Source organism: Hypanus sabinus, chromosome 29 (genome assembly GCF_030144855.1).
Source record: "Hypanus sabinus isolate sHypSab1 chromosome 29, sHypSab1.hap1, whole genome shotgun sequence".
NCBI classification, from domain to species: domain Eukaryota; kingdom Metazoa; phylum Chordata; class Chondrichthyes; order Myliobatiformes; family Dasyatidae; genus Hypanus; species Hypanus sabinus.
In genome coordinates, this window is record NC_082734.1 from 13,946,093 (window position 1) to 13,957,381 (window position 11,289).

The 11,289-nt window shown below is 43.7% G+C and overlaps 1 long non-coding RNA gene across 5 annotated transcripts in view; it reads right to left on the minus strand.

Annotated features, from left to right (window-relative positions):
• LOC132383022 (uncharacterized) overlaps positions 1 to 9,923 on the minus strand; it is a 36,988-nt gene extending 27,065 nt beyond the window's left edge. For all 5 annotated transcript variants that reach the window (XR_009508529.1, XR_009508530.1, XR_009508526.1 and 2 more), the window contains exon 1: positions 9,789 to 9,923. This is a non-coding gene — a long non-coding RNA (uncharacterized LOC132383022). The remainder of the gene's footprint in view (positions 1 to 9,788) is intronic.
• Between the last annotated feature and the right edge of the window lie 1,366 nt (positions 9,924 to 11,289).

The following is an 11,289-nucleotide window of genomic DNA, read 5'->3' on the forward strand; positions in this document are numbered from 1 at the left end:
GGAACTCAGCAGGTCGGGCAGCATCCGTGGAAACGAACAGTCAACGTTTCAAGCTGAGCCCCTTGGTCAGGACTGCAGTCAGGAATATAAGGTGGTGCTCCTCCGACCGAGCTGTGATGGATCCAAACTGAACTCTGTGACTTCCATGGATTTGTACATGTCAATCCCTGGGTTGTTCATTATTTTGCAGCTTCTCGACAGATTCCGATTCACTCATGATATATATTGCTCTGTCTTGTTATAAAAGTCACAATACCTTGGTTCTTTGTTATAAAAGTCACAATATGTCGGTTATAACTTACTCCGAGATACATACTGTCTTCTATACTGTGTACAGGTATGTCTTCCCTGAGGAGCGTCACCTTGTCGTGGCGGAGAGGCTCGTGAAGCCTGAGATCCTGAGAACGATGCTGCGCAGAGCTTAACTCCTGCTAGGGTCGCTCGTGTCCGTGAGGGCAAGGGAAGGTTCCAGAAAAAGAGCAATCCACCCAGGACCTCAGCGGTGGAGCTGGCGGAAGATGAGGAGACGTCACAACGGCCGCGCAGTGAAGAATGAAGTGTCAAATTACACTCCGCGCCACTGGACCCTGACTCCGATCCGTCAAGGACCGTGTGATTACCGCCTGTGCATCAGACTTCCCAAAGTCACGCCCAGGCGTTCTCCATTCTGGGATAACCCCTCAGGAGAACATCACACTCAACTCGAGTGAATGGACCTCCGCAAGTATAGGAAGCCACCAGAAGCCTTTGAGTACATTCTAGCCCACATCCTCTGATTATTCCCCACTGAAGAAGACGTTCCCTGGTTTATTGTGTTGAATTGTAACTTAGGGTAAACTCGGATCATCGGTAACATCGGAACAGATCTGATTTCACATCATCTATTTCTGCAGCATCATCTATTCATCTAGGTACCTTCTCCATCATAGAACGAAAAAGTTACTTGTATTTATTTAGAATATGGCACAGTAACAGGCCCTTCTGGCCCAAAGGTTACACCATGTGACCAATCAACCTACTAACCCGTAGGTCTTTGGACTGTGGGAGGAAACCACAGCAGTTATGGGGGGAACATACAAACTCCTTATAGACAGCAGCGGGAATCGAACCTGGGTCACTAGCGCTTTTAGAGCGTTACGCTGCCGTGCCGCCCCGAAAACACGTCGATTTGTGCCGACAGCCAGTGCAGTCCGAGGATTGCGGTGGGCAGCCCGCAAGCGTCGCCACGCTTCCAGCACCAACGTAGCAAAGCCACAACTTACTAACGTTAACCCGCACGTCTTTGGAACGTGGGGAACAGGAGCACTGGGAAGAAGCACGCGCATTGACGGGGAGAAAATACTGACTCCTTACAAATGTTAGTGGGAGTTGGACCCAGCTCACTAGCGCTGTGATAGGGTTATGTTAATCACTAAGCTACCACACTGCCTTGCACACATGAAGCGCCTTACCCAGCCTTGAAGTCCCCTAAATACCTTATGATGAAGTGCCAACACAAGTACAAACATACGTACAAATTAGGAGCAGGAGTTAATTCCTCGGTCCCACAAGCCTGCTCCGCCATTCACTGCCCATCTCTCAGCAACCTCTCGCTTACCAACAATCCATTCCATAAAACCATAGAACATTACAGCACAGAAACAGGCCTTTTGGCCCTTCTTGGCTGTGCTGAACTATTTTTCTGCCTAGTCCCACTGACCTGCACCTGGACCATATCCCTCCAAACCCCTCTCATCCATGTACCTGTCCAAGTTTTTCTTAAATGTTAAAAGTGAGCCCGCATTCACCACTTCATCTGGCAGCTCATTCCACACTCCCACCACTCTCTGCGTGAAGAAGCCCCCCCCCCAATGTTCCCTTTAAACTTTTCCCCCTCCACCCTCAATCCATGTCCTGTAGTCTTTTTCTCCCCTAGCCTCAGTGGAAAAAGCCTGCTTGCATTCACTGTATCATACCCAACATGATTTTATACACCTCTATCAAGTCTCCCCTCATTCTTCTACGCTCCAGGGAATAAAGTCCTAACCTATTCAACCTTTCTCTGTAACTCAGTTTCTCAGGTCCCGGCAACATCCTTGTAAATCTTCTCTGCACTCTTTCAACCTTATTAATATCCTTCCTGTAATTTGGTGACCAGAACTGCACACAATACTCCAAATTTGGCCTCACCAATGCCTTATACAACCTGACCATTACATTCCAACTCTTATACTCAATAATTCATCCTTACCTCAGAAGTATACGAAGGCTCTGTTTCAGAACAGAGTTCCAAAGACTCACAGTCCTCTGAGACTGAAAAAAAAAGCCACCTCATTTTGGTCGTAAATCTGCAACCCTTTATTTTTAAGAAGTGACCCCTAGTCTAGGTTCTCCCATCCTCTCCACGTCCACCTTGCTAATCCTCTCATGATCATATGTGTTTCAATCGAGATCTCTCAGGATTCCGGATCGACCTTGCTTGTCATTTACATTTACACGTGTCAGGAATTTGCTGTGGTGTGTTGGCACGGCATGCAACAGAAGTACAACATCCAACACTTATAAAGAATGATATAAAAATAAGTTTGTGTTAATTTAAAAATAAGTTAGAGGTTAAAGTACAGATACTGAATAAAATGCACATAAATACATAAATCCCAGCATGAATTTACAATGTAAACAACATTATAAAAAGCAGTTTAAAGTGTTTACAGTGCAGTAACTGAGGTAATGGCCAGAGGTGGGTGATGTACCATCAATAACTCTCGGAGACGTGAGGCGAGAGATAGGCTTTAATTAGCTGGAAGAAAGCACTGTCAGCAGCAAGAGTCCACCACACAACATCTTGGAGACGGAGGGGGGAGCAGTGCCTCCAATCGCCTTTATACCGTGGTCTGTGGGAGGAGCCACAGGAGCAGTCAGCAGAGGGGCGTGTCCAGACAGGTATACGTAGTTCACCACAGTGGGTTAATCAGATTAACTCTTGTAACCTTCAGTGGATACAAGCACAGTTTCTCTGATCATTTCCCATAAAATAACAGGCCCACTCCAGGTACCTGCCGAGTAAACCCTCTGTACACTGTGACCTCACCAGTGCACTGTATGAAACATAGAAGCTTCGAAATGTAGAAAACCTACAGCACCATACAGGCCCTTCGGCCCACAAAGCTGTGCCGAACATGTCCTTACTTTAGAAATTACCTCGGGTTACCCATAGCCCTCTATTTTTTTAAGCTATCCAGGAGTCTCTTAAAAGACCCAATTGTATCTGCCTCCACCACCATTGACGGCAGCCCATTCCACACACTCACCACTCTCTGCGTAAAAATCTTACCCCTGACATCTCCTCTGTACCTACTTCCAAGTACCTTAAAACTGTGCCCTCTCATGCTAGCCATTTCAGCCCTGGGGGAAAAGCCTCTGACTATCCACACGATCAATGAAGTATGACTTTTCCACTTCACTGTTCTGTCCTGGTCATGATGAGCAATGTTTGTCAGCCTTCCTAATTACTTGCTGTACCCGCATACTAATATTTTGTGAATCGTGAAGTAGGACACATGGATCGCTCAGTGCCATAGAGCCTGCATTCTTCCATGATTTTGATAAAATAATTCTTTTTTTCCCTACCAAAATGGACAATTTCACACTTTGACACAATATACCCCATTTGCCAACTTTTTTTGCCCTCTCAATTAACCTGTCTATATCTCTCACCAGGTTCCTTAAGTCCTCTTCAGAATTTACTTGGTGTAGTCGATACAGTGACTGCAGCAAACCAGTTTGTCCAAAGCAATGCTTCACAAGCACAGGTGACATAAATGTAAAGACACCGCCCAGAAGAAGACAACGGTAAACCACTTCTGTAGAAAAGTTTGCCAAGAACAATCAGGGTGATGGGAAGACCACGATCGCCTGCGTCACACAACAGGGCACATAATGAACAAAGTATCTGTGCAAACTCAGCCTTCATGCACAGCCTGGCTGTATTTAGCCCGCTATGTCTTTTTGGACTTCTTTTGAGGTTCCCTCTCAATCTTCTATACTCTATACAATAGTGGTGTTTAAGATATTTTTAGATAGACATATGGAAGGATATGAATCATATGAAGGCAGAGATATTTAGTTTAATTTGACTGGTGTTTGATGTAGACATTGTAAGTGAAAGGGCTTGTTTGGTCATTTGGACATGTTGTATGGGCAGGCCAGTTCAGTCTCAGCTCTGTACTGAACTATGGGCCTCTCTTTGTGGACTTCAGTACAGAACGCTATTTGATTGCATGATGTGTTTTTTTTCCCTGTACATTGGGTGTTTGACTACTGTGTATGTATATATATATATGAATTCTTTTGGGTTTCTTTATTTCACAGCTGCCTGTTGAGAGATTAATCTCAAAGTTGTATAATGTATACATACTTTGATGAGAATATACTTTGAACTCTAATGAATATTGGCCTAGCCAACCCAACGTTACTAGAACATTAAGATGGATTTTAGTCTAAATAGTCAGCAATTAACTAATTAATCTAGATATTACACATTTGAACTGATCTCCAAGTTGGGAAAGAGCCACAAGTGAAGAGACCTACCCGAAAACAGACAAGGACATGGTTAAGTATCCATTTGGGCATAAACTGCGTTTCAAATCCTTACTTAGTTTTTATATTAGATTCACTCTTTCCTCCGTGTCTCTGAATTACTGGGTGTGTGCTGTTTCAAAAGGTTAAGCATGTAATCTAGCACAACATCCCAGTGCAGTACTGAGAGATTACTGCCCTGCCTGCAGGGTTGATCTGAAAATAAGGCCCAGACTGATCTGTCAGGTGGATGCAAGAAGTGTTGTAAGCAGCATTAAAGAAATCTCCAACTTCCTGCACCACTTTTAACCCTCAAGAAATATTACTAAAAATAGATCAATTACTCATTTATTATTTTCTCTTTGTATTTTGCAAACTTTTTTTGGGTGTGGCTGGCAAAGGATCCAGTAGCAAAATATCTGTTCTGGTACACAGTGAGATACTGGGTTCTCAAGAACCTCCAAAAAGAAGTGTCCCTTTTGATTGGGCAACACTCAAAACATCATGACATCACGACAAACGGCATGACCTCAAAAACTTCGACAAACTTCTGTAGTTGTCTATTGACTGGCTGCATCACGGTCTGGTATGGAAACACCAATGCCTCTGAACAGAAAATGCTACAAAATGTAGAACAAGAGGAAATCGGCAGATGCTGGAAATCCGAGCAACACGCACAAAATGCTGGAGGAACTCAGCAGGCCAGGCAGCATCTGTGGAAAAAAGTACAGGAGCCCTTCTCTCTTCTCACTGCTGCCATCAGGTAGAAGGTACAAGTGTCTCAGGATTCTCACCACCAGGTTCAAGGACAGTTACTTTTTTCCACAGATGCTGCCTGCCCTGCTGAATGCCTCCAGCACTTTGTGTGTGATCCTACAAAAGGTAGTGGATTTGGCCTGGGTAAAGCTGTCCCAACCATTGAACACATCAACGTGAAATGCTGTGACGGAAAGCAGCATCCATCATCAGAGATCTTCACCACCCAGGCTGTGCTCTGTTCTCACTGCTGCCATCAGGTAGAAGGTACAAAATCCTCAGGACTCGCGCCACCAGGTTCAAGAATAGTTACTACCCCTAAAACATCAGCCTCTTGAACAAGAGGGGATAACTACACTCACCTATTGAGATGTTCCCACAATCAATGATCTCACTTTAAGGACTCTTTATCTTGTTATCTCACGCTCTCATTATTTATTGTTATTTATTTATATTTGGACTTGCACAGTTTGTTCTCTTCTATATTCTACTCTATCAGTCATTGATCCTGTTAAAGTTACAATTTTACAGATTTGCTGAGCCTGCCCACAGGAAAATGAATCTCGGGGTTGTCTTTGAACATATATGTACTCTGATACTAAAATTTGCTTTGAACTTTGAAAACAAAACTGGAGGAACTCGGTGGGTCAGGCAACGCTATATAGAAGGAAACGGACATTTAACGTTACAGGTCAAGACCCTTCACCTGACTGAAAGATACTGGGGAGATAGCCAGTACAACATGATAGAGGTAAGGAGTGAAGTGAGAGCTGGCAGGTGATAGGTGGATCCAAGTGAGGAGGGTAGAGTGTTTAATAGTAACAGGAGGTGAGGGGGCAATTGATGCTTTTACTGGAGCAAGTGGGGGGAGGGTTGATGCTTGTGCTTGGGAGAGGCGACTTGGGGTCCTAACATCTTCTGTCATTCATTCTTTGTTTTTGTTTCTGTTTTGAGGATGTCTGTGAAGAGTAATAATTTCAGCTTGTATACTGTATGTATTCTCTGATAGTAAACTGAACCATTTGAGCTGGGAGGTGATCGAAGGATCCAGCTGAGGAGGGAGATAGACAGATGGAGGAGGATAGTGTGTTTAATAGTTACAGGAGGTCGTGGGGGGGGGTGATACTTTTGCTGGAGCAAATGGGGGGGGGGAGAGGAAGGAGGGTTGCTGTTTTTGCTGCTGTGTGTGGGGGGCTTTGGGGTTCTAACGTTTTCTGTCATTCTCTTTTTGGGGTTTTTGTGGATGTCTGTGTGAAGAGTAAGAATTTCAGTTTGTGAACTGTACACATTATCTGATGCTAAATTGAACCATTTGAGCTGGCAGGTGACAGGTGGATCCAGGTGAGGAGGGTGTTATGCTGATGGAGGAGAGTAGAGTGCTTAATAGGAACAGGAGCTAGCAGCTGATAGGCAGAGGTGAATAAAGGGCCGAGACGGGATCTGATAGGAAAGGAAGGTGGAGTATGGAACTAAATGGGAGAGGGCAGATGGGGACAGTGGGGGAGGGAACCCAGTCAGAGGTTGAGGGCAGATAGAATGGGTGGAGGAAGAAACAGAAATAAATTCCAATGTCTGCAGTCTCTTGTTTCCCCCTTTTAAATGAGCCAAGAAAGAAACTTAATTGGAATACCAAATAAAAATTCTCAAAGCCCATAAACTTCACACTCTTTGTGGAAATGCTCTATTATTTTTTGCCCATGGGAACGTTCCTGTGCAAACCGACATCTCTGCTTTCTTACAAAACAAGAAAAGTGAGTTCCATTGAGTGCCCTGAAAATGTAACACCTTTTTTTTACAGCAATGCAAAATGCTTTGGTTGGTTTGAGTGTGTGAAACCAGTGGATTAAATACAAGTTGCCTGGGATAACCCAAGGATGTGGAAGGTGATATAGAAACATAGAAATATAGACAATAGGTACATGAGTAGGCCCTTCGGCCCTTCGAGCCTGGACCGCCATTCAGTATGATCATGACTGATCATCCAACTCAGAACCCTGTACCTGCTTTCTCTCCATACCCCCGATCCCTTTAGCCACAAGAGCAATATCAAACTGGCTCTTAAATATAGCCAATGAACTGGCCTCAACTGTTTCCTGTGCCAGAGAATTCCACAGATTCACCACTCTCTGTGTGAAGATGTTTTTCCTCATCTCGGTCCTAAAAGGCTTCTCCTTTATCCTTAAACTGTGACCCCTCATTCTGGACTTCCCCAACATCGAAAACAATCTTCCTGCATCTAGCCTGTCCAATCCCTTTAGAATTTTATATGTTCCAACAAGATCCCCCCTCAATCTTCTAAATTCCAGTGAGTATAAGCCTAGTCGATCCAGTCTTTCTTCATATGAAAGTCCTGCCATCCCAGGAATCAATCTGGTGAACCTTCTCTGTATTCCCTCTATGGCAAGAATGTCTTTCCTCATATTAGGGGACCAAAACTGTACACAATATTATAGGTGCGGTCTCACCAAGGCCTTGTACAACTGCAATAGAACCTCCCTGCTCCTGTACTCAAATCCTTTTGCTATGAATGCCAACATACCATTTGCCTTTTTCACCGCCTGCTGTACCTGCATGCCCACCTTCAATGACTGGTGTACAATAACACCCAGGTCTCGTTGCATCTCCCCTTTACCTAATCGGCCACCGTTCAGATAATAATCTGTTTTCCTGTTCTTGCAACCAAAGTGGATAACCTCACATTTATCCACATTAAATTGCATCTGCCATGAATTTGCCCACTCACCTAACCTATCCAATTCTCCCTGCATCCTCTTAGCATCCTCCTCACAGCTAATACCGCTGCCCAGCTTCGTGTCATCCGCAAACTTGGAGATGCTGCATTTAATTCCCTCGTCTAAATCATTAATTTATATTGTAAACAACTGGGGTCCCAGCATTGAGCCTTGCAGTACCCCACTAGTCACTGCCTGCCATTCTGAAAAGGTCCTGTTTACTCCCATTCTTTGCTTCCTGTCTGCCAACCAATTCTCTATCCACATCAATACCATACCCCCAATACCGTGCGCTTAAGTTTGCACACTAAACTCCTGTGTGGGACCTTGTCAAAAGCCTTTTGAAAAATCTAAATATACCACATCCACTGGCTCTCCCCTATCCACTCTACTAGTTACATCCTCAAAAAATTCTATAAGATTCGTCAGACATGATTTTCCTTTCACAAATCCATGCTGACTTTGTCCGATGATTTCACCCCTTTCCAAATGTGCTGTTATCTCATTTTTGATAACCAACTCTAGCATTTTCCCCACCACCGATGTCAGACTCACCGGTCTATAATTCCCCGGTTTCTCTCTCCCTCCTTTTTTAAAAAGTGGGGTTACATTTAGCTACCCTCCAATCCTCAGGAACTAATCCAGAATCTAAGCAGTTTTGAAAAATTATCACTAATGCATCCACTATTTCTTGGGCTACTTCCTTAAGCGCTCTGGGATGCAGACCATCTGGCCCTGGGGAGTTATCTGCCTTTAATCCCTTCAATTTACCTAACACCACTTCCCTACTAACATGTATTTCCCTCAGTTCCTCCATCTCACTAGACCCTCGGTCCCTTACTATTTCCGGAAGATTATTTATGTCCTCCTTAGTGAAGACAGAACCAAAGTAGTTATTCAATTGGTCTGCCATGTCTTTGTTCCCTATGATCAATTCACCTGTTTCAGACTGTAAAGGACCTACATTTGTCTTGACCAATCTTTTTCTTTTCACATATCTATAAAAGATTTTACTGTCAGTTTTTATGTTCTCTGCCAGGTTTCTCTCATAATCTTTTTTCCCTTTCCTAATTAAGCCCTTTGTCCTCCTCTCCTGGTCTCTGAATTTCTCTCAGTCCTCAGGTGTGCTGCTTTTTTTTTGCTAATTTATATGTTTCTTCTTTGGACTTGATACTATCCCTAATTTCCCTTGTCAGCCACGGGTGCACTACCTTCCCTGGTTTATCCTTTTGCCAAACTGGGATGAGCAATTGTTATAGTTCATCCATGCGATCTTTAAATTCTTGCTATTCAATATTCACCGTCAACCCTTCAAGTAGCATTTGCCAGTCTATCTTAGCTAATTCACATCTCATACCTTCAAAGTTACCCTTCTTTAAGTTCAAAACCTTTGTTTCTGAATTAACTATATCACTCTCCATCTTAATGAAGAATTGGTTCCCCTACTATGTAAAAATCTATTTAACTGTATCTTAATTATATTTGGGGGGGGCGGGTAGACTCTACTGCTTCCTTGAGCAGAGAATTCCACAGATTAGATGCTCTTTGTGAAAAGCTTCTCACCTCCATCCTAATCTACCACCGCCCCCCAACTCCCCTCTGATTTTTTAGGCTATGATCCATAGTTCTAGTATCTACCAACGGATAAACTTTCCTGCTCCACCTTATGTTAGTTGTATATGTTTCTGGAAGGTCCTCTCTCATTATTCTGAATTCCCATGATTATATTCCCAGATGACTCACCCTGCCCTCATAGGCTCATATCCAGAATCGACCTGGCGAACTTCCTTTGCATTACCTTCAAAGTTAGTATATCTTTTTTCAAGCAAGGAGACCAGAGCTGCATGCAGTGCTCCAGGTGCGGCTGTATCCCGTACAGTTGCAGCATAACCTCCCTGCTCTAAAATTCAATCCCTCTAGCAATGAAAGCCAACATTCCATTGGCCTTTTTGATAGCCTGTTTTACGTGCAAACCAACCTTTTGCAATTCGTGCACTAGCACTCCCAAGTCCCTCTGCATAACATCATGCTGCAATCTTTCATAATTTAACTAGTAGTCTGACCTTTTAGTTTCCATTCCAAAGTGGATGACTTCACATTTACCAACACTGTATTTCATCTGCCAGACCCTTGTCCACTCACTTAACCTATCTATATCTCTTTGCAGATTCTCCTCATCCTCTGCACAATATGCTTTTCCATTCAGCTTAGCTTCATGAGAAACTTACAGAAGATACACTACATGTACATGGTAATGTTACAGCTATATAGGACTCTGGTCAGACCCCGACTAGAGTACTGTGCTCAGATCTGGTCACCTAACTACAGGAAGAATGTGGAACCTATAGAAAGGGTGCAGAGGTGATTTACAAGGATGTTGCCTGGATTGGGGAGCATGCCTTACGAGAATAGGTTGAGTGATATTGGCCTTTACTCCTTGGAGCGACGGAGGATGAGAGGTGACCTGATAGAGGTGTATAAGATGATGAGAGGCATTGATCATGTGGATAGTCAGAGGCTTTTTCCCAGGGCTGGAATGGTTAACATGAGAGAGCACAGTTTTAAGGTGCTTGGAAGTAGGTACAGAGGAGATGTCAGGGGTAAGTTTTTTACTCAGAGAGTGGTGAGTGCGTGGAATGGGCTGTCGGTGACGGTGGTGGAGGCGGATTCAGTAGGGTCTTTTAAGACACTCCTGGACAGGTACATGGAGCTCAGAAAAATCGAGGGCTGTGGGCAACCCTAGGTAATTTCTAAAGTAAGTACATGTTCAGCTTGAATTGTGGGCTGAAGGACTTGTACTGTGCTGTAGGGTTTCTATGTTTCTATTCTTCCAAATCATTAATATTGTGAATTGTTGTGGGTCCAATACTGACCCTTGAGGCATCCCGCTTGCCAACAGGAGAAATATTTATCCCAACTCTCTGCCTTCTATTAGCTAACCAATTCTCTATCCATGCTAATACATTACCCACAATTCCATGCACCCCCGTCTTTCGGATAAATCTTTTATGTGGCACCTTATCAAATGCTTTCTGAAGATCCAAGTATACAATATTCTCCTGTTTCTCGCTATCCACTCTGCTCAGTACATCTTCAAAGAGCAACGTAAATTTATCAAGCAGGACCTGCTCTTCCTGAATTCACACTGCACCTGCCTGACTGAATGATTTCCATTCAGATGCTTCATTATTTCTTCCTTAATGATTACTTCAGATATCTTTCCAACTTCAGATGTTAAGCTAGC